A 25,140-nucleotide genomic window follows, 5' to 3' on the forward strand; every position below is an offset into this window, starting at 1 on the left:
TACCCATAGAATATTTCACTATTTCAACTTGAGACATACTTTTATTTTCTTCAGTTCTTTCAACTTCAAATATGCCCTGATTTTCCTTCCTTTTTGCTTTCTAACTCTAGGCTTGCACATTTCATTTTCATACTTTACTTTGTTATTTGCAGATGCCCTTTGAAATTTTCTGTTTGGTTCCTTTACTTCATCATTTTTTTCCATTTGCTATAGCTACTCTATGCTCAAGAGCAAATTTCAGAGTTTATTTTGTCATTATATTTTTACCTTTTCTCTCTTTCCTTTCTTTTAATAACTTTTTTGCTTTCTTCTTGTAAGTGATGACTATACATGTGGATTTCACCAAACAGAGTAAACAGAAGTTAAATTGACTACATCTATTGTAAGAGATGATGGAGAAGTTCAATATCAGACATCAAAATGAAGCCAGGGCTGACTGTGAAACAGACCATCAATTGCTTATAAGTAACTGAATGTGGAAATTGAAGAAAACGAAAACAGTTTCACAAAAACTTGAGTATAACACACCTGAATTTAGAGGCCTTCTCAAAAACATGGATTTAACACTAATGAGAGAAGATCTGAGGGGCTGTGAGATGACTATAAGAACGCAATTCTTTAGAGAAGAGGTCTAATTTAAGCAAGTCAGGATGACAGAGTCCCTGTCATTCAGCCTCGGATTCAAAACAGAGCTCCAGCACTGAAGGAGCTCTATCATATAGGAAATAGGATGATGTCCAGACATTCAGAGGATTACTAAAGTGTGCTCATTCAAGCTGACTATGGTTCAGTGGGTAGGCTTATTAGCGATGTAAAGACAGCAAAAGTAATTCCATACTCAGACTTTAAGGTTGATGTGAGCAGATATGATCACATTGAGTCAAACTGCTTGACCTCAAAACTGTACTTTTGCAATTGTTTTAACCAATTCATTTAATATCCTTGTGCTGCAGATCTCTAAATTATAAAATAAAGATAATGATATAGACTACATGTTGGAATGGTTAGAATATTAAATGTTAGTAATATATTTACAATAGTTTATGACATAAAATAGATGCTCATCAGTCACAGAGGCTCAATAAACAGACAGATGGCTGACCTTACCTAGAGGCATTCAAACAGGCTTGACAAATGCCTAGCTGACCTCTTCCCAATCTGGTAACAAATACATCTTAGTCATCATAGTTTGCAATTCTTAGTGCTTGTTATACCCCTATTCTGGATACAACATCCCTGTACCCTTTTGCATACTCTAAGTTAACTGCTCCAGCAATTATCTCTAGCTATCCTATTCTATCTATTTCACCCTTTCCCCCTGGGTAATTCCCTTCAGCAGAGTAATATTTCATTTTCCATCTTAAGTATACTCCCTTTTTCCCTACAAGGTGTCACCTGGAATTGTTGCTTCCTTTTGAAAATTTTGTTGCCCTCTTTTCTCCCATTCATTTAAACCCATTCAAACCAGACTTTATCACCAAATCCTCCAATGAAGGTGCCTTAATTTGCTAAATCAAATGATGAGTTCATCCTCAGAATCCGTCTTATTTCATCAAGCATCAGCATTTGTCATGGTTGACTACTGCCTCTACTTTAATGCATGTTTTTCCATGTGGCTCCCCAGACACCACATTCTTGGTTGACCTTCTATCTCACTAATGGTATTTTCTCACTCTCCTTTGCTAATGTATTCTCTTATGCCTTATGTCTTTATGCTGTACATCCCTTATGTCTTTATGCTGTACATCCCTTATGTCTTTATGCTGTAGGACTCTGATTACATTCGTCCCCATGTACCCTCATTCCCTAGAGGATAATATACAATCTAATGGCTTTTAAATGCCATCTCTATATATTACACACTGCTTTTTCAACAAAATTTCTGACTTGTATACATAAACTACCTATTCATCATTGCCACATGGATGTCAATGAGATAAACTAACTCAATGTATTTAAAAGAAAATTCCCAATAGCCTCTTCAGTTGGAAAACCTGTTCTAACTGCAGTATTTCCCTTATCAGTGATAACAATTCCGTTCTTTAGTCATCCGGGGTGGGAGAACTTATCATCCTTATCATAAGAAAAATTTACATTGCTATAGAGCAGTTTCTGGTAAACTTTTGCAGGTAGTTAGGTTTTTGTGGCTAATATTTGCTTTCTTAAATAAGAAAAAAAAAGACCCTTAAAATCAAAGTAAGGTATTTGCTATTAATTTCCCTATTTAACACAGTTGTGAATGGGACCTGTTTATTATCATCTATTTATGAGTTCTGCTGTTCCCTCTAAGTCACCCTGTAGAAACTTTTGCCTATTGATACAAGCCTAGTTTCAAATTCTCCTCCAAGAACCAGATCACTCTTATTTTAGACTTATTTTTCTGTATAGCCTGGCTGAGCTGAGCCTCTCCTTTGTCTAAGGCTTAGACTCTAAGCACTCACAGAGAGAAATCAAGACTTCATAAGCTCTTTGACATTTAACTGTCCTGGAATAATCTGTATACATACCAGTACATCTTGCCGACCCATACCACCACTGACTGACCATACCAAAATCATTTCCTTCAGGGAGTTGGAATTCTGTTTCCACTTAATGCAAGACAAGGGGATCCTTGTTCCTACCCACCACATACCAGCCTGATGTGAGCCCAGAAGGAATCAATATCCTTTAAAAATCATACTCATTGTCTGCTATGCACAAAGCTGTTGAGGCCAAAGCTACTACCTTGGGCCAAGGAGAACATCCTCTTCCATAGGCCTCCATTTTTGTGGGGATAGTAGCCACTCTGGTCAAGGTAAGAGTTCTGTAAATCTATAATCTATCAAGATTGGAAACACCATCAGTGAGCAGAGTTGCTAGGCCCACTGTAGAAAAGGCAGGATCTAGGTTTTAAGGTTTGATGGAGTGTGGAGGATGATGAAGCTTCTGAAGAATTTACTGTAATGGTAAAAACAAACTTGTCATGAACAGAAATACTACCATATATACTCGAGTACAAGATGACCCAAATGACAGCCGAGGCACCTAATTTTACCACAAAAACTGCATTAAAAAAGTACATCATGAGGTGTCGAAGGGATCAGGTATCAGGCATCAAAGAACAAAAAATCAAATCATTGTGAATGAGGAAGAGTGCAGATTGGGGACCCAAGACCCATCTGTAGGCAACTGGACATCTCCTTGCAGAAGGATCAGGGGACGGGAGGAGACAAGCCAGTCAGGGGGCAGTGTAGAAATGATGAAACATACAACTTTCCTCTAGTTTCTAAATTATTCCTCCCCATCCCCCGGCCCCCACTATTATGATCCTAATTCTACCTTACAAATCTGGCGAGACCATAGGATGTACACTGGTACAGATAGGAACTGGAAACACAGGGAATCCAGGACAGATAATCCCTTCAGGACCAGTGCTAAGAGTGGCAATACCGGGAGGGTGGTGGGAGGGTGGGGTTGCATCAGCATTATCAAAACAGAAAACTACAGACCAATATAACTCGTGAACATAGACGCAAAATCCATCAACAAAATCATGGTCAATAGAATTCAATATGATCTTGAAAAAAAATGCACCATGATTAAGGGGGGTTCATACCAGGTACAAAAAGATGGTTCCACATTGTAAAACAATTAAAACAATCCACCATGTAAATAAAACAAAGGATGAGAATAGCATCTACCAGCCACTCTTAATATACTCACTCATAAAAATAAGAATAGAAGGGAAAATCTTCAAGCAATGAAAGTCATATATAAAAAATAATGGCCAACATCTCACCCAACAGGAAAAAACTGAAAGATTTTCATTTGCAAACAGTAACCAGGAACCACTACTTTTATTCAACACCATGCTAGAAGACTTAGCTAGAGCTATTAGACAAGGGAAAGAATTCAAAGGAATATGAATGTGCAAAAAAGAAGCAAAATTTGTAGTATTTGCAGATGATACAATCATAATACATAGGAAACCCAAATATTCAATATAAATTGTTAGAAACAATCCACAGTTTCAACCATGTTAATCTTGTTACAATACCATTGACAATAATGACACAAAAGATGAAATATTTAGGACAAAATATAACTAAGATACTTGTACAAAGGTGACCACAAAACACTACTACAACAATCTAAAAGAGACCAACACAAATAGAAGAATATTCTATGTTCATGGATAGGAAAACTTGCAATAGCAAGTTCACAATAGCAACATGTCAATACTTTCCAACGCAATCTACAAACACAATGCAATCCTTGTCTGAATCCCAATTTTGCTCTTTAAAGAAATTGAAAACTAATTATTAACTCCATATGGAAAGGAAAGGGACACAGGACAAGCAAAGAACCTCTTAAGGAAAAAAAAAGTAGGAGGCTATCATTTCCCAATGTCAAATCCTGTTACACAGCCACAATGGTTAAAAAATCCTGGTACTGGTCCAACAAAATATACATATACAAGTGGAACATAATAAAGAAGCCAGAAATAAATCCATCCACCTATCGAAAACTGATTTTCAAACTAGGGCCAGCGAAGATTAAATGAAGAGAGTCTCTTTAACAAATTGTGCTAGCAAAATTGGATTTCCATCTGTACAAGAATGAAACCAAACCCTATGTACAAAAAGGAACTTAAAATATATCAAAGTACCTAAATGGTCAAATACTGATCATCAATGAGAAAATAGGGATAACCTAAAGGCTCTGATTGCAAGGCATAACCACACTATCAAACATGATGAAGAAAACACACAGAATATAGTACAAAATACATGACTGCAACTTACTGAGAAGAATACATTTATGTGCATCAAAAGACTTTACCAAAAGAGTAAAAAGAGAACCCACAAAGCAGGGAAAATCTTTTGACAAAAACATAACACACAAGAGACTAATATCTAAAATCTATTGAAAACTGCAGCACCTTAATAAGAAAAAAATAACAGCATAATTTAAAAATGGGTAAAGACATATTGACATGAAAAATTATAAGAACCACATGATAATATCAATAGATGCAGAAAAAGCATTCAACAACATCCAACACCAACTCCTGTTTAAGACATTCAAGAAGATAGCAATGGAAGTAAAATTCCTCAATATAATACAAGCTATATATGAAAAACCAACAGCCAACGTGATAGTCAATGGAGAAAATATGAAAACAATACCACTGAAAAAGGGGACCAGACAAGGAAGCCCCTTGTCCCTACTCTTATTTGGCACTGTGCTGGAGATCCTAGCGAACAACATAAAGCAAAGAAAAAATATCAAAGGCATTCACCTGGGAAAGGAAGAGGTGAAATTCTCATTATTCACAGATGATATGATTTTATATATGGAAAATCCCAAAATCTTCACAAGTGGAGTACTGGAAGCAATAGAGGATTATGGCAGAGTGGCAGGATATAAGGTCAACAAACAAGTCTATTGGACTGCTATACACATCGGAAAAGACCACGGAAGAGGTGATTAAAAAGGTAGTACCCTTCATAATAGCCAAGCACAAATTGAAATATCTAGGGATACACTTAACTAAAAAAACAAAAGATTTGTAAGAAAAAACCTACAAAACACCATTACAAGAAATCAAGAGTGATCGCACAGCAACTGGAAGAATATCCAATGCTCATGGATCAGAAAACTCAATGTAGTAAAAATGTCAGTTTAATGCTATCCTGAAACAAATACCATCATCTTTCTTCAAAGAATTGGAAAAACTGATTCCCAACTTCATATGGAGAGGTGTGTTTGACAGAGTTTCTAGAGAAACAAAATCAGGTCACTTATGATTATATAGAAACAGATAGAGATATGTACAGCAAAAAGGAATATAACAGTTAATAAGTCCACACAACAGTACAGAAGACTCAGCTCAACACTAGTTCAACCTAGAAATTTTACTGAATCTTCATTGGATTGATTTCCCAACTTGTTGAATGCAGACTTTGTACCAATGAATCTAGTCTTTGCTACATCCTCCTTAGTGGGTCCAATCAGCATAATGTCATCAATATAATGGACTAGTGTGACATTTTGCAGAATAGAAAGGTGATCGAGATCCCTTAGGACTAAATTATGGCACATGGCAGAAGAGTTGATGTACTTCTGGGGGAGGGTTATGAAAGTGTATTGTTGCCCCTGCCAGCTGAAGGCAAATTGCTTCTGGTGGTCCTTTGAGACTGGTATTGAGAAGAAGTCATCGACCAGATCAATAGTTTGATATCAAGTACCAGGCGAAGTAAGAATTTGCACAAGCAATGAAATCACATCCGGAATGGCAGCTGCGATTGAAGTTACCACTTGGTTAAGTTTACGATAAACCACTGTCATTCTCCAGGATCCATCTGGGTTTTTGTACAGGCCAAATAGGTGAATTAAATAGGGATGTGGTAGGAATTACCACCCCTGCATCCTTCAAGTTTTTGATGATGGCACTGATCTCTGCAATCCCTCTGGGAATGTGGCACTGATTATGGTTTGCTATTTGCCTAGGCAATGGCAGTTCTAATGGTATGCACTTGGCTTTTCCTACCATAATAGCCTTATTCCACATATGAGGGATCCAATATGGGAGTTCTGCCAATTACTAAATATGTCTATTCCAATGATGCATTCTGGAACTGGGGAAATAATGACAGGATGTGGCCCAATGGATCCATGGTGAGGCATACCTGAGTTAAAACTCCATAGATAACTTGACTTGCATACACCCCCACTCTGACTGGCAGCCCTTTGAAACATTTTGGGTCTCCTGGAATTAGTGTCAGTTCAGAGCCAGTCTCCAGTAATCCCAGAAAAGTTTGATTATTTGCTTTCCCACAATGAACAGCCACTCTTCTGAAAGGCCGTAGGTTCCTTTGGGGAAGACTAGAAGAACGATTAACAGTATAAACCGTTGGTAATGTAGCAGGATCCTTCTTAAAAGGAACCTGGCCTTCCCTTCATTCAAGGGGTTTTGGGTCTGTAAACTGGTTCAGGTCTGGGAATTGATTGAGTGGTCTTGACTCTATTCTGCTGTTTACCTGATATAGCATTCTTCCGCCTGTATAGATCATGCAATATTTAGTAGGTTTCCCATGTATTTCACTCCTAGGGACACTGTGGCTAATTAGCCAATGCCATAAGTCCACGAGACAGGTTGCTTTGATTAATATGGAAACCTTGCTGTCCATTATGATAACCACGTCCACTCTATTTTTGTTGATTCAGTGCTGACACCTGCCCTCTACCACCATGGGGTGCAATCAACCCCATTGTAGGCAAATGTCAGAGTTCACTTAGGACAGTTCCCACTATTAATCCTGGTGTACATAAAACAGCAAACACAGGGGTCTTTAGAGATTCGGGGGTCCACTTCACAAACTTGTTCCTCAAGGTTGTAGTGTAAAGTATGTCCTCGTGGCACTCCTTATTTGAGTCTATGGAATTATTCTGAGAGATCCATTCCAACACACCAATTTCCCTAAGCTTTTGGATGCCTTCTTCTGCAGTGCACCATAGTAGGTCAGGTACCTCTAGTTGGTTTAATCTAGGCCATCTGGCAACCCATGGTTCAGTGAACCAACTAAATAAGTAATTAGATCCTCTCTTAACCCCTCTTGCTGAGATATTGAAGGAAGAATCTGTGTTTAGGGGACCCATATCAAGAAACTCAGACTGCTCTAATGTTACATTCCTTGCTCCCGTATCCCACACCCTTAGCAACCATTCCCAGGGATATTCTCCAGGCTTCTGCTTGTAGGTATTATAAAACTCGAGCAGATCTTTATGAGTATAGTGCAATTCTTCCTGAGTCATTATCTGAACTTCATCTTTAGGAACTGTCTGAGACTTAATTCTAGTTACCAGTCTAGAGGAAATAATGGGTGGTGGGGGTGTTTCCTGAGGGGTCATAGCAATATCTTGTAAAGCATCTTCCCCAGGCAATGCTACAGATGCAGCCCACCTGGCATTTCAGCTTAAACAGTTTGGTTAATCTGCTCAGGTGTGGGCTATTTTACTGATAGTTGGTTAATCCCCTCAGCTGGAAGGGGTGGATCTACTGGGGTGGCTCAATTGAGTCTATGGCTCAATAGCCTCCTCTTCTTAATCATCAGCCCATATGTTCCCATCCCATGTTTCAGGGTTCCAGTTCTTTCTGAGTAATGCTCTTACTTTAACATCAGACACTGCTCTAGACCTGCAATTAAGTATGATAAGACTCTGGATTTGGTTTTCAGCAATGTCAGCTCTATTACTAGAGGAGAGAAGAATCTCCTTTGTAGCACATGCAGAAGCTTTTAGGTCTGTTACTGGGCACTTGAGACATGCTTCTGAAGTTCTGAGATTATCCTATTCCTTGATCACATTTTCCATTGTAAGAAGGACCAGACAACCAGCTTCCCTATATTTCTCATCCTGACAAAACTGCTGGAAAATATCAAACATGATCATCCAGAGCCTCTCTTCTCACCAGCACTTCATCTATTGGTGGTGATATTGTGGATATTAGTTGTGTGATTTACACCATGGATTAACACCACCCACTCTAGTAAGAGTGGCAGACTTATCCATGCCTTTAGGGGTAGAGCTAGTATTATCAATGTTGTTAAGCCTAATCAGGCTGAAGAGCCAATTTGAGAAGCCCATATTTATGATCTTGTTTCTCTAGAACCACTCCCAGTACCAATTGTGAAAGACAGGGTTCTCTAGAGAAACAAAACCAGGATATATATGAATAGATAGATAGATAGAGTACGAAGGAATATAACAGCTAATTAGTCCACACAGCAATACAGAGGGCTCAGTTCAATTCACTTCTGTGGAACAGTTAATATACTTGAAGTCCTTCAACTCAAGAGGGTCACTGGGTCCAAGGTCAAGGAAGCATCAGCTGAGTCTTCTGTAGTGCAATGCAGGCAGTCCCACCACAAGCAGCAAACAGAGGGGTGGGGCACCAACAGTCAGTCAGATGACAGTATCCGACAGTTCCAAGCTCAAGCGGTGTATACACCAGCAGCTTGGTGAAACAGGTCTCTAAGTAACCTCAAGCTCTAGTGACACGATCCTCAAGTTGATAGTTCCATAGATACTGTAGCTCACAAGTTGAGGCAGAAAACTAGCAGCTACATGCTGGTCTGATCACAGGAGAGAGAGATAGGTGGGGCTTGCCAAGCCAATTATCTCTGCCTTCCAATCAAAATGTGACCTTATTAATCCCACATGTTCCTATTGGCCATGTTGGCACAATAAACCTACCTATCACAAGAGGAAAGGAGCCCAGAATTAACAGAGAACTCCTCAAGAAGAAGGGCAGAGTGGGAGGGTTTGCTTTACCTGACTTTAGCCCCTATTATGCAGCCACAGTGGTCAAACCAGCATGGTACTGGTATAATGACAGATACTCAGATCAATGGAAAAGAGCTGAAAATCCAGAAGTAAAATCATCAGCGTACAGACAACTGATCTTTGATAAGGGCCCAAAATATATAAAATGGAAAGCAGATACCCTCTTTAACAAGAGGGGCTGGAAAAATGGATATCTACATGCAGAAATATGAAGCAATACCCTTACCTCACTCCACGGACAAGAATAAACTCAAGGTGGATCAGGGACCTTGAGGTAAAACCCAATTATTAGGGACATCAATGAGGGAATTGGGACAAACCTGTGAAATATGGCGCAGGGAATACATAGGCTATCAGAAACAGGGAAGGACACAAATGCAGATGATGCACAAATTGACAAGTGGGATATACTGAAGATAAAACACCTGTGAACATCAAAAGAATTTACCAAGAGAGTAATGAGAGCCCACAAACTGGGAAAACATCTTTAGCACTGACACATCAAAGGCCTTATCAAAATATACAGTACTCTGCTAGCTTACAAAATGAAAAAAAATCTTTTGTGATGGGGCCATGGTCTAAGGCTAAATGACCAATGGACATCCTGTTGAGGCTAAGGGACGCAGCCCATATTGAGTTGACCAGAATCCGACCAGATGAAGAGAAGATTTTTGAGCCTGTGAACTGGTGCATATTGTTGTAGACTTTATGGATGGCCTGTCCTGATCTGACTTTGCTTATGGATGTGGATTTCACAAGGTTCCAACTGGAATGAAGACTCTTCACGTCAAAATTATGATTGTTTGTTCAGAGTACTGGGTTGATGTAAGTGGCCAATATAGAAATTGGATACCCAAACTTGGGGGGATAAAGGCATGAAGTGGTTGGCTTATGAAGTTTCATAGGTGGGGAAATATATTCATAGGATTATAGGATTAAAGTGTTGGTGTTACTTAACTGAAATTGTTAGGCATAGGATATTTTGTTTTTTTCATTTATAAAATTTTATGTTTAAATGAGGGTGACACATGTTGAATTGTATGCATTTTAGTTTTATCCTGTTAGGTACAGATATGATTTCATTGCTGTTTCTTTGAAAATTATATATGATTACAGAGTTATGTGAAAGTGTCAAGTTGACAAGAGGTGCTCTGTGGTAGATACATAATCATTTGTCAATTTGAGGATTAAGAGTGTAGGGGTGGAGTCTAGCTTGTCAATCAGATCATAGCCAATGAGGCCTCTGTGTGGGCATGGCCTACTCCTGAGAATTCTGGGAAATCTGGTACCACTTCCTTCTGGGAGGCAAGAGATACTCTCTCTCTGCACAAACCCTGGGAGACATAGCAGCTGACAAGACACATGAACCCACCCTGACACACAGACCCAGACTTTCTACCCACTGGTCTGTGATCTTCTACATTCAGTGTCATTGCATGTGTTTCATGAGTCTGAAGAGGACTTTATAGATTGGTGTTGGACATATGGGCTAATATCGGACTTATGGACTTGATCTGGAATGGGCTGGGATATTTTCCCAAATGTTCAATTGCTCTTGTATATAAAACTCTTCCTTATATACATATGAGTATCTCCATGAGTTTGTTTATCTAGTCTACCCAGACTAACACATATTTCCCACTGAGGAGGTGGGCAAAGAACCTGAACAGAAGTTTCACAAGGGAAGAAATGCAAATGGCCAATAAACATATGAGAAAAAGTTACTGATCAGAAGCCACAAGATAAATGAAAATTAAAACAACTATGAGATAACACTTGACACCCTGAAAGATAGCCCAATTTAAACAGTCAGAAAGGAGCAAGTGTTGCATGGGCTGTGGTGAGATAGGAATCTCGTCCACTGCTGGTGGACCTGTAAGTATGTACAGCCACTATGGAAATCAATTTGGCAATATCTACAACAGATGAAAATGGAGCTACAATATGACCCAGGAATCCCCCTACTGGGCATATACCAAAGAACATTTATGGAGGTCTAAATATAGGCATGTTGTGGTAGTTACATAATCTGATGTCAATTTGAGAGGGTTATGAGTGAAGAGGTGGTGTCTGGCCTGTCAATCAAGATATAAACAATGAGGCCACTGGGTGGGCATGGCCTTCTGAAAATTCTGGGAACTCGTGTAGTTCCTTCTTGGAGGTGGGAGATACTTTTCTCTCTCTCTGTTCACTCCCTGAGAGATGGTCAACTGAAAAGACACATGGCACTATGCCCTGAGAGCTGGAGTAGCCACATGAACCTACCCTAATGCAACCAGACTTCTGGAGCTGGAGAAGCCAAGTAGCTAAAAACCCTGCTAGTGCTGAGATGCTTACAATGCCACTGGACCCACAAGACTTCCAACCCACTGACCTGTGATCGTCCTACATTCAGCATTATAGCATGTATTTTGTGAGTCTGAAGAGGACTTTATAGATTGTCTACCCAGAATAATACACATGTACATATGTAAATATATTTATATATAAGGATAATGAAATAGATCTATGTACATATATTTGTATGTTAAGTATTAATGTAGCAGATAGACATTGGGCCTCTACTTAAGTATTCTCACAACACAAGAAAAATTTGTTCTAATAACCTGGCATTCCATAATGCTCACCTTCCCAACACAATCTCTGAAGACAAAATGGGTGCATAAGCAAATGTGGTGAAGAAAGCTGATGGTCCCCGGCTATCAAACGATATAGAATCTGGGGTCTTAAGGGCTTAAAGATAAACAAGTGGCCATCTAACTGAGAAGCAACAAAGTCCACATGGAAGAAGCACACCAGCCTGTGTGATCTTGACATGTCAATGGGATCAGGTATCAGGCATCAAAGACACAGAAAAAAAAATCATATCAATGTGAATCAGGGGGAGTGTGGAGTGGAGACCCAAAGTCCATCTGTAGAGAATTGAACATCCCTGTACAGAAGGGCCATATGGAAGAGATGAGCCAGTCAGGGTGCAGTATAGCATCTATTAAACATACAACTTAAAAAAAAACAAAAAAAAATACAACTTTACTCCAGTTCTTTAATTCTTCCAACCCCACCCACTATCATGACCTCAATTCTACCTTACAAATCTAGCTAGACCAGAGCATGTACACTGATACAGATAAGAGCTGCAAACACAGGGAATACAGGACAGATAAACAGACCCCCAGGACCAATAATGCGAGTAGCGATACCAGAAAGGTTAGGGGAAGGTTGGGGGAGAAAGGAGGAACTGATCACAATGATCTACATATAACCCCCACCCACGGGGATGGACAACAGAAAAGTGGGTGAAGGGAGATATTGGTTAGTATAAAACATGAAAAAATATCATTTATAAATTATCAAGCGTTCATGAGGGAGGGAGGGAAGGAGAGGGAGGGAAACAAAATGAGAAACTGATACCAAGGACTCAAGTAGAAAGAAAATGTTTTGAAAATGATGATGGCAACATATGTACAAATGTGCTTCACACAATGGATGGATGCATAGATTGTGATAAGAGCTGTGTGAACCCCCAATAAAATGATTTTTTTAATTGTTAATCTGTAGAAATCCAAAATCTATTCATTTCAATTTTTAAAATAATCCTATATATGTGTATTTTCTGTCTCTTGACAGTATTTTAAATACTATACCAGGGGCTAAATGATTGGTAATAGCAACAGAACAATGATATGCACCATGAGGGTGATGTACATGGGGGTATCCCCTAAAATGTATTTTTTTCAATGCTATATATTTAAAATTTTTTACAAAACAACCTTATCACCTTCAAAATACTCTCAATTACACTTAATACATTTGTCAAATGTGCGATTCTATTCTTGGAAACATTTTTCAGACTCATCTGTTTGTATGGCTGACAGCACCACCCTCGTTTGTTTGTTTGTTTTTTCATCTTTTCTATGTTGTCAAATCTCTGTCCTTTCATGTTCCTTTTTATTCACAAAAACAAAAAGAAATTGCATGGAGCAAAATCAGGTAAGTCATGTGCATTGGGCAATTTTCCAAAAAGTGGTGTACTGAGATGACTGCATTACCATGGTGGCAAAACCAGTCTCTTGCCTGTCACAAATCAGGCCTTTTTTTGTCACACACTGTTACACAATCTTTTCAGAAACTTTAACTAGAAAGTTTGATTAACAGTCTGTCCTGGTGGAACTAACTCCAAATGCACTACAAGTCAACATTTTCATCCATTTGGGAAGTTGACAGATGTCCAGAACGAGGTTTGTCATCAATCGACATTTCACCTTTATTGAAATGAGAAAACCACTTATACACTGGAATTTTTCCCATATCACTGTCCTTGTATGCTGTTTTAAACATCACAACAGTATCTGCAGCATTTTTCCTAAGAAACAATATTTCTCAGCAGCTCGCTGTTCTCTTAAATCGGCCACCACAAAAAAAAAACAAAGTGTGAGCGAAACTGCTTTTACGACAAACTTCACTGTTATCAGAGAGAGATTTGCCAGTCAATGCCACTGGGTGTACTAACTCCAGTGCGACTTGCTTGATGCTTGCGTCTCAGGAAAATGCATACTATCAAAGCTCCGCTTCACTGAGTGCAATTCCAGTTTTGGGGGGGGCACCCCCTCATATAATGTCCTTCCACAAAATAATGATGTCTTTAAAGTAAACTAGGTACATATATAAGCCATAGGCACATATGAGGGGATACCCAAAAGACCCCTCATATGAGTGGATTTTGAGCTCTCAATTATATTTATGTATGTACATGCCTATATTTAGATCTCTATAATGTCCTTTGCCTCCTAGTTCTTTCCTCCATTTCCTTTTACCTGAAACTTGTTTCTTAATCATAGAGCAGGATGTGGAAGAAATGATGAAGTCAAAGAGTTTAATAGAAAATTTCAAAGGGCAACTTGCGAAGACAGAGTAAAATATTATAATGAATTGTGCAAAGACCTAGAATTAGAAAAACGAAAAGGAAGAACATGCTCAGGATAACTAAATTGAAATAACTAAAAGAATAAACTCAAGTCTCGAGTTGCAATATTGAAAAATTCTTTGGAAAAAATGCAGGAAGCATCTCCTGGAGCCCTGAGGCAAAGTAGTTTACACATTGGGCTGCTATACACAAGGTCAGCATTTCAAAACCAACAAGCACTCTGAGAGATAAAGAAGGGCCTTTCTACTTCTAAAAAGAGTTATAAGTCTTGAAAATTCAAAGGGGAAAGTTTTACCCTGTAGGGTCACTATGAGTCAGTATCCACTTGATGGCAGTGCGTTTTTGTTTTGTTTTATTGGTCAGGAAGCATCAAAAGAAGATGGAAAGAATACATAGTCACAGTATCAAAAAGAACTAGTTGATATTCAACCATTTTAAGAACAAGAATCAATGGTGCTAAACCAATAGTACAAGAACCAAGGGTACTGAAAGAATAAGTTCAAGCTGAACTGAAAGCATTAGCCAAAAACAAGGCTCCAGGCAATGATGGAATACCAATGGAAATATTTCAAGAAGCTGATGAAGTACTAGAATGAGTTAAGCTGGGTTGGCTAGAGAAACAAATCTAGAGGCATAAATATCATAAAGTAATTATATATTAAGAAAACATTCCAGCACAGTCCAACTTAAGTCCAGAAGTCCCTCGTCAGACTCATGCAGCCGCATACAATGATGCAGAATGCAGAAAGACCATAGGCCAGGGGTGGACAGCCATGTGGATCCAACAGTGGTGGCTTTGGTAGTGATCAGGGTCAACCAGCAGAAAGGTGAAGGCAGAGATAGAAGAGGAGGTTCCCAGGACCCGCTATATGAGAAGGCCATTACCACAAGGACTTGCCATCAGGCTGTGTGTTAGACAGGGTTCTCTAGAGAAATGAATCCAGAATGCTAAAATTATATATTATATATATATATATAGATAGATAGATAGATATAACATAAGAAATAAACAATTAAATTATAAAGCAGTACAAATGGCTCAGTGCAACTCACTCCCGTGAGACAGCTGTGAGACACTAGCAGCCCTTCAAGTCTTGAGGGCCGCCGGGTAGTCCTCTGTAGAGTAATTCAGGCTATCAGGGAACAGGCAGTCAAACCACAAGGCAGGTCACCAACAGTCATCCAGATGACAGGGTCTGACAGTCCCCAGCTCAAAAGATGTAAATTCCGATAGTGTGGCAAATCAGGTCTTGAAGGAACCTCAAATTACAGCAACATAATCCAAGGGTTAGGTGTCCCACATGTAGTGTATCTTGCAAATTGAGGCACAGAACAAGCAAGGCAGCCGCACACTGGTCCGATGATCAAAGAGCAAGAGACAAGAAAGGCGAGGCTCGCCAAGCCATTTATCTCTCTGCCCTTCAATCAATCCCACATGTGTTTATTGGCCAGGTTGGCACAATAAACTAACTACCTCAATCCATCCCTGGCCAACCTGGCACCTGTACACAATTCTTTTTTTTTTTTTGTACACAATTCTTTAGCCATATATAATTAAAATTTCTGGACATTAATGAAATCACACTTATACTTATCATCAAACATCTATCACACATATAAATGAAAAAACAGAGTCCAGCTGTATCTGATGTAACATACCTGAACAAAGGAAAGATATGCAATAAGCACATAAAAAGAAAATACACTGACAATTACAAACCTTGCTTTTGCAATTGATCACGTGTTCGTAACTGATAGGTAGAACTACATTTTTCTACTACCCATTCTGTATTACCTTTTCCCTCAGCAAGCACCTCAGCTGGCTGTGGTTTTTCGCCTAGTGGGGTGACCCAAACCTTCATTCCTGAGGGGTCTGGGTCATTATACGTCCTGTCAGGTTTGGGATGCTGTAACTTACCATTTACTTTAATCACAGGGCATGGTAGCACTAAGTGTCAGCCTATGAGATCTCCTGAATTCCAGACATATTCTTCTTTACCTCCATTATGTAGCAACAGTCCAATTTCTCCTTGGTAATCAGGATCAATCACACCACTCAGTACAGTGACACCCTTCCTCACCTGTTGATCCAAAGGCATGAGAAGTCCAAAGTGGCCATGGGGCATTCTCAGCTGCCAGTTCAGTGGAATCCGTGCTGTGTTTTCAGGTGGGAGAGTTCCTTTCTTCTGGACCAGGACCTCCAGGTCTGAGGAACACACGGTTGCTGGGACATGAATAAAAAATACTGAAAGTGAATCACTAGGAGTAATAGTGAGTGGTGCCACTCCAGCTTCCACCCCTTGGTTCCTGGACCCATGAATTCTGGCTATTGGAGACACAGCACCATATATTGGCCGCTGGTTTAGAGCATATACAGCTTCCTGGAGAACATTGCTCCAGCCCCGCAAGTTGTTGCCACCTACTTGATGGCGTAATTGTGTCTTTAGGAGCCCATTCCATTGTTCTATCAAGCCAGCAGCTTCAGGATGATGAGTAACATGATACGATCAGTGGACTCCATGGGAATGGGCCCATTCCACACTGCATTTGCTGTGAAGTGAGTTCCTTGATCTGAAGCAATGCTATGTGGGATGCCATGCCAGTGGATGAGGCATTCTGTAAGTCCACGAATAGTAGTTTTGGCAGAAGCATTGCATGCAGGGAAGGCAGATCCATATCCAGAGTAGGTGACTATTCCAGTAAGAACAAAACGCTGCCCCCTCCATGATGGAAGTGACCCTATGTAATCAACCTGCCACCAAGTTGCTGGTTGTTCTCCCTGAGGAAAGGTCCCATATCTTGGACTTACTGTTGGTCTCTGCTGCTGGCAAATGGGGCACTCAGCAGTGGCAGTGGCTAAGTCAGCCTTGGTGAGTGGAATTCCATGTTGCTGTGCCCATGCATAACCTTCATACCTGCCACCATGTCCACTTTGCACAGTCTCACATCTGACCATTTTTCCTTATATGCAAACTGAATGGCTAGGTGCACTGCTCAAAGTTTTGCCCATTGGGAAGATTTCCCTTTACCACTCCCCTTTTGGGAGATCCCAGAAAGGGGCTGTAGTGCTGCTGCTGTCCACTTATGAGTGGCACCTGCATATAGCGCAGAGCCATCCGTAAACCAAGCATGACTTTTTCGTCTTCAGTTAAAGTATGGTAAGGAACTGCCCAGGAGGCCATAGGTGCAGACTGGAAGAAAGAAGGTAATGTGACAGGAATGGAGACTGTGGGAATTTGGGCCACTTCATGCAGCTTACTTATACCTTCAGGTCCTGCTTTGGCCCGATCTTGTATAAACCACTTCCATTTAACAGAGGAGTGTTGCTGCACACGTCCAACTTTATGATTCTGTGAGTCAGACAATACCCAGTTCATGATGGGTTGCTAAGGCCTCATGGTGACTTGGTGGCCCTTGGTGAGGTGTTCAGTCTCCACCAAGGCCCAGTAACAGGCCAACAGTTGTTTTTCAAAGAGGGAGTAGTTGTCTGCAGAGGATGGCAGAACTTTACCCCAAAATCCCAAAGGTCTACGCTGTGATTCACCAATAGGGGTCTGCCAAAGACTCCACACTGCATCTTTATCTACAACTGACACCTCTAGCACCATCGAGTCAGCTGGAGCATATGGTCCCAGTGGCAAAGCAGCTTGCACGGCAGTCTGAACCCGTTGAAGAACCTTTTCTTGTTCTGGGCCCCACTCAAAATTGGAGGCTTTTCGTGTCACTTGATAAATAGGTCAAAGTAGAATACCCAAGTGAGGGATATGTTGCCTACAAAATCCAAAGAGGCCCACTAGGTGTTGTGCCTCCTTTATAGTCATTGGGGACTGGTGGGGAGGAGCGAAATGCAATAGCTTATTCTTCATTTTAGTAGGAATATCTTGACATGCTCCACACCACGGGACCCCTAGAATTTTATTGAGGTGGAGGGTGCCTGAATCTTTGTTGAGTTAATTTCCAAACCTCTTTGCGGTACTGCTTTGGTTTACTGATTGACAGGCTAAATTCCACCCCTACCTTTTAATATATCTCTAAGTTCACATGAAATTATGTACCTACCACATAGTATCACTCACTCACCTATGATAGGAAATTTAGACAGTTACTTGCCTAACTGACTGAAAGAGATCCATATTTTTACCCATTCAAAAGAAACTGACCCAGCAGAATTATATAGTATCATTGATATCATATGCAGTAAAATTTTGCAGAAGATCATCCAATGGACATTGACTAAAGAAGACAAGATGAATCAATATATTTGAATTATAATGCTGGCAAAGAATAAAGTTGTTTTGTAAAACCAGAATAGTCCTCAAAGACAAGGTTGGAATATTACATCTCAGGTCCTTTGAACATGGTGTCAGGAGAAACCAGTTCCTAGAGAAGGACATCATACTTGATAAAGTATAAAATCAGAGGAAGACGGTAAACAAGATGAAATGACACAGTGGCTTCATCTATGGGCTAAAACATAGGAACAATTGTGAGGATGACACAGGACAAGGCAGTGTTATGTTCTTTTGTACATAGGGTCAAATTGAGTTGAAATTGCCTTGACAGTGCCTAACAACAACATAGATGACAGTGAAAGTCCCAAACCCCATTTGTAGTGTCCTCCATGCAGATTAACCAACAGGGGAATCCTCACTGACTATGGATAAGAAAGGCTTTGTTATCAGACAGAGAACATTGTAGAGTGGATTAATGTAATGGTAGTTAGGTCAAAATTCAACAATTTGGCATTTTATCTCCCTTTAGATCCAATGTATAATGGTTCTAGTTTTTAATATTTTGTTTCTAATGAGGCTTTTCTCTGTTTCATTCTGTCTTTGTTTTTGGGCTGTTTGTGTTTTGTTTTTAATTTATAAGTTTTTCTGTATATGACCCCAGGATAGGTCAAACTATAGAGATGATAACTGGATTTAGAGCTTTAAAGGGCATGACAGAGGAGGCTGCCAGGATATGGAAAGCTAACAACCCGTACCAGCAAGAAGAAATATCCTGGAATTGATAGTGGTGATTGAAATGTATAATATGCAAATTGTATGCCTGGGAAACTGTTGAAAAATAAACCTTTTTAAAGCAAAGATGATATCCAAATGGCCAATAAACACATGAAGAAATGCTCACAATCAGGAGCCATCCAAGAGATGCAAATGAAAAAATTGATGCGATGTCACCCCACACCAACATTGACCCTCAAGTTCAATAAAATGGAAAATAAAAAGGCTGTAGAGAAATTGGGATCCTTATGTACACCTGGTGGGGCTGCAATTACTGTGGTGTATTGGGCTGGGTAGTATAGAGAAACAAAATCAGTGACACTCATACGTATAAAAAGGAACTTTATATCAATAGTAAGTTTATATTAATAAGGCATCCCATCCCGGGCCAAATTAAATCCATGAGTCTGATGGACTAAAGCCCTCATCAGACTCATGTAGCTGCAGGCCAATAATACAGAAAGGTGAAGAGGGTTTCAGGAAGATCACATGCCAGAGGATATAGAATCGTATAGATCCAAGTTCAGTGGAAACATGGCAGGACACGACAGATCTCAAGTTAGGGTGATCTACATGTGGCCACCCCTGGATATAGACAGTATGCTAGCAAGTAAGAAAGTGAAGGGGCAGAAAAAGAAAGAGAGAGAGAGATTCACAATTTCTCCCTTATAAAAGGACACATGGCCAGGAAGACATCATCGAGCTATGGCTTAATTGACAGGTTGGTTTCCACCTCTATACTTTCATGCAAATTTAAGGTGACGTGAAATTTAACTACCATAGCTAGAGAGATTGGGATTCTCACACAGTTCTGCTGATGGGACTATAAATATATGCAACTACTTTAGAAAACAATATTGTGCTATCTCAAAAGCTGGGAATAGAAATCCCATACGGAAAAAAAAAATAAATCCCATACAATATAGCAATCCCTCTATTGAGTATATGTTCTAAAGGAATAAGAGTCTAACTCAGACAGTTCAACACTGTTTAAAATAGCAAGATGATGGAAACAAATGAAATGCCCACCAGTAAAAGAATAAATAAAGAAACCCTGGTAAATACCCATAATGGAACATTTTTACCGGTACTTGCTGAAAAACAATGATGAAACCATAAAGCACCTCATGACATGGGTGGGCCTGGAGAACAGCATGCTGAATGAAATTACTCAATCACAAAAGGATAAATATTACATGAGACTACTATCATGAGTGAAAAATATATTTAGAAATCCAAAGAAGGACATTAATAGCAAAGAACAGACTTCATAAACTGTCTAGGATGTGAGGGCAAAAGAGGGAAAAGGAAAAAACAGACAAGATAAGGGATGGGTGTTATTTTTGGTGTAATGGATTGTAGTAACCTACAGGGAGAAGAGTAATCAAGAGTGAAAAATTTGGGGGATATTGATTAGTAATTTAAACTGTTAAATACAAAGGTGATGATTCAAAGTGTAACACCCCCTCCCAATTTATGATTTTTAAAAAGAGAATGTCCTGGGTGGTTTTTTGTTTTGTTTTTAAATGTAGGTTCTGATTCAATATACCTGAAGTAGAAAGGCATATTCTTAGTATGGGTCATAACTGAAGTGAACTTATTAGAACCCCTGATTTAGCCGCCAGTGTTTTGGTTAGTAGCTGAGTGCAAACCATTTTCAACACCCAGTAATCTAATGATAGGCAAATAAAAACTGATCATAACAAAAAAAATCTAGATATAGACCTATATACATGGTTAATCTCTCCTGTTTTTCTACAGTGGTGTGAAGGTACTAGGATTAGGAAAGAACTTTTCAACAAATGGAATTGAAACAAGTAGGTGTTAATTGGAAAAGATGAATTCAAAATCTTATACACAAAAAAACTAACTGGAAATGGATCATAGCTACAGCTATAAAATTTCGACTTCTGGGAAGATGGTGGACCAGGGGACCCGCATACTCTGAGAGCCCTTTCAAACAAGGCGGGTTTGGTATCTAGGTAGCAGAGTGGCAGGAGTCTGGTGAGTGAAATATCCCCCCGGGACAGCACCCCATCCCCAACCCATGCAATTGTCCTGAGCCCTGGGTGATCCAGGACCCGATTTGTGGGACATCTGGGGTCATTGGGCTGCCGACACCAGGCTGTGACTAGCTATAGCCCCACTCCATCCCCAGACAGGGACCTGGCACCCAGAGTCCCTTGGTTGCTCTGCTGAGACACTGGAGACACTTGCAGTGGTGGCGGGACCCCCTACAGCAACTGCCCACTCGCGGAACCCCACTAGGAAAGAAGCTTCCCTTTCCCGCGGTTCCCCTCTCCCCACTTGGCAGCCATCTGCCTTTGGGTCCTCATCACTCCCTCCATACATCCAAGGCCTGGGTAACTGACCTATAATCTACCGGAGGCTGCCTGGGCGACCCGGGGAACCATCCACCCCTATTGCTGCCTGGGACCTCTCCACCGGCACCCCGCTTGCCCGGCAGCCCACCTCTGTCAACTTAGCTCCCACTCCACTCTCCGCTTGGGAACTTGTGCTGTGCACTTCCCACCAGTTCAAGCTTGCAGCTGGAGCCCATCCCGCTTCTATCCCCCACACTTGCGTTTCTGTTGCCAGAGCCACTTCAGGCTGGCTTGCACCACTGGGAGCCCTGAGCCTGCGGTCCAGGGCGCTAGACCTGCCTGCCGTGGGGTGCTCCTACCACGCTGGAGCCCGTGATGGGGACCCAATGCCCATCTGTAGACAACTGGACATCACTTGCACAGGGATAGTGGGGACATAAGTTACTCAGGGTTCAATGTGGCAATAATGAAACTCACGACCTTCCTCTAGTTCTAATGAAACCCTCAACCTTCCTCAAACGCTTCCTCCCCCCCAACTATCATGGTCCCAATTCTACCTTGCAAATCTGGTTAGACCAGAGGATGCACAGCGGTACAGATGGGAACTGGAAACACAGGGAATCCAGGACAGATGAACCCCTCAGGACCAGAGGGGAGAGTGGCGATACCAGGAGGGAAGGGGGGAGAGAAAGGGGGAACCTATCACAAGGATCTACATATTACCTCCTTTTTGGGGAATGGGCAGCAGAAAAGTGGGTGAAGGGAGACGCTGGACAGTGTAAGATAAGACAAAATAATAATTTATAAATTATTAAGTGTTCATGAGGGAAGGGGGAGGGAGGGAGGGAGGGGGAGTGGAAAAAGGAAAATGAGGAGCTGATTCCAGGAACCCAAGCAGATAGCGAATGTTGAGAATGATGAGGGCAATGAATGTATAAGTTTGCTTTACACAATTGATGTATGTATGGATTGTGATAAGAGTTGTATGAGCCCCAATAAAATGATTTTTTAAAAAGAATATTTCCTGGGGAGGGAGGGGATAAAACGAGGAGCTGATACCAAGGGCTCAAGTAGAAAGCAACTGTTTTGAGAATGATGATGGCAACAAATGTACACATGTGCTTGACACAGGGGATGGATGTATGGATTGTGATACGAGTTGTATGAGCCCCCAATAAAATGATTAAAAAATTTTTTTCTATAAGAGTGCATAGGAGAAAAACTTTGCATATTGGGTTATGCAAATACTTTGAGAGAGGACTTAAAAGCATTAATCATAAAAAAGAAAAATCAACTTTTAAATAAGTTTTTGTCAAAAGTAAAACTTTTTACTGTTACTAAAAAACACTATCAAGGGGAAAACAAGTATTAAAAAGGAAAGGTGTTACTTTGAGGACTGAGGTGACCTGAGCAAAACTACGTTATTTTCATTCACTCCGTATAAATAATAAAGCTGGAAAATACAGAAGATCAGAAGAGGAAAAAAACGCTATATAAGAAAATGAAAATGCAAGTGACAGATTAGGAGCAAATATTTTCAACATATTTATCTGACAAAATACTTTTACTTAAAATATAACAAGAACTTTTATGATCCAATTAAAAGACAGTCCAATAAAAATAGGTAAAATAGTTAGACAACAGTTTATAGAAGTAAATATACAAATAATCAATAAATAATGAAAAGATGTTCAAAATTAAAGTTTATAATCAAGTATAAATTTAAACCACATTTAAATAACACTCAAAAACTTGCACAGCTCATTGCTGTAGAGTCCGTGGGTCACAATAGAACTGCCCCTGTTTTGGAAAAACTTCATCTTTCTCCTGTGGAGTGGATGGTGGTTTTGGACTTCTGAGGTAAGTAGCCAGGCATGTGGCCAACTACACCACCTTGGAACAACAAATACCCCCACTTGTAGTAAATTAATTCTGACTTATGGTGGCCCTGTCTAGGGTTTCCAAGGCTGTGGATCATCATGGGAGCAGATAACCTCGAGACTGTCCCTTGGAGCTGCTGGTGGGTTTGAACCTCCAATGCTTACTTGACAGCACCACCAGTACAGATGAATAAATTGACTAAAATGAAAAGACTGCTATCAGTATTGATTGGCACGGGGCTGATAACCCACAGCTGGCAAATCAGGCCCAAAAACTGCTCTGTGGGAAACTGATGAGGCTGTCTGCTCAAGTAATGATTTTGCAGTCTTCTAAACTCTAGATGAAGCCACTGTTGACCAGAGGTGTTGTGATGATATGGAGCAACTGGAATTTGTATATTCTTAGTGAGAGTGTTAAATGGCACAACTGCTTTGAAAACAGCATGGCCAATTTTATAATGGTCATCATCTACTTAAATGATCCAGGAATTCTACATCTAGATATTTACTGCCAAAGAAATGAAAACGTATTTCCACAAACATACTTATCCATGAGTGTTGTTGCCGTTGCATACTAACAAAAAGTACAATTGACATATCTATCTCTTGGTGAATAAATTGTAGTAAACCCATATAATGAAGTACTCTTAATATAATGCAAATGAGTAAACTACTGATACACATACAATATCGATATGAATATGAACTTGAAAATTATTACATTGAAGAAAGAAGCTAATATGAGTGGTCATACTGGCATAATTCTATTTATATTAAATTATAGAAGGGTAAGCACATTTGTATATGGCTACCAGCATCTGGTATGTGGGGGCTTATTGACTGCAAAGGATGATGGAAATATTCTATACTGGTCAAAACTCTTATTGAGTTGTATACTTAAAATGGATATAGCTTTAAATATAAGTTTAAATTCAATAAATTAAGTTTCCTAACAGTTTTTTATTATTTTTTTTTAATTAAAGACAGCACATGTAAGTAGCATCAAAGTGCCTGGCACAATTTAAGTGCATAGTAAATGCAATCTGCTAGTTTTGCTATGCCTGGGGGAGTTTTTGACTCTCTATCCTTAAGGTAAGGAACCCTAGTGGCACTGTGGACGACAAAGTGCTGGGCCCACCAGCCACTCCATGAGAGAAAGATGACGTTGTGTGCTCCCTTAAAAATTTACAATCTCAGAAAATTAAAAGAGTAGTTCTACTCTGTCCTGTAGGGTCACTATGACTTGGAAACGACTATATGGAAGTGGGTTTGGTTTGGTTTCTCTCAATTCCCTAAAGAAGTAGAGTGCTTAGGGACACCAAAACTTGATCCAACTTCAGAAACTGTAGCCCTCTAACAGGCCCAACAATTGTGGATCATCTGCTGGTGTGGAGCCAGTTTAAACTCCTGATTTACATGATAATAGACTCACAGCTTGCTATCCCATATGAATGTATCTCAAACCTCAAATAATTTATGTAAATTGTCAATTTTTTTCTCACTGCCTTCTAGAAATCCCTTTGATTGCCCCTCAACCATAAGAAAACGGGTTCAACTGGGATATTTCTTCCTCTCAGCTAGCTGAAGCTTTCTTTAAAAGTTGTGAAGAGCAGAGATAATATATGAGAGAAGGTACAATAAATCTTTACTGGTTCTCCCACTTAACTAGCTGACTGGTT

The 25,140-nt window shown here is 40.0% G+C and overlaps 1 long non-coding RNA gene across 1 annotated transcript in view; it reads right to left on the reverse strand.

Moving 5' to 3' along the window:
- LOC142433055 (uncharacterized) overlaps nucleotides 1-25,140 on the reverse strand; it is a 103,142-nt gene that overhangs the window by 72,325 nt on the left and 5,677 nt on the right. The window contains exon 2 of the long non-coding RNA XR_012781072.1: nucleotides 16,333-16,475. This is a non-coding gene — a long non-coding RNA (uncharacterized LOC142433055). The remainder of the gene's footprint in view (nucleotides 1-16,332; nucleotides 16,476-25,140) is intronic.

Source organism: Tenrec ecaudatus, chromosome X (genome assembly GCF_050624435.1).
Source record: "Tenrec ecaudatus isolate mTenEca1 chromosome X, mTenEca1.hap1, whole genome shotgun sequence".
Taxonomy (NCBI): domain Eukaryota; kingdom Metazoa; phylum Chordata; class Mammalia; order Afrosoricida; family Tenrecidae; genus Tenrec; species Tenrec ecaudatus.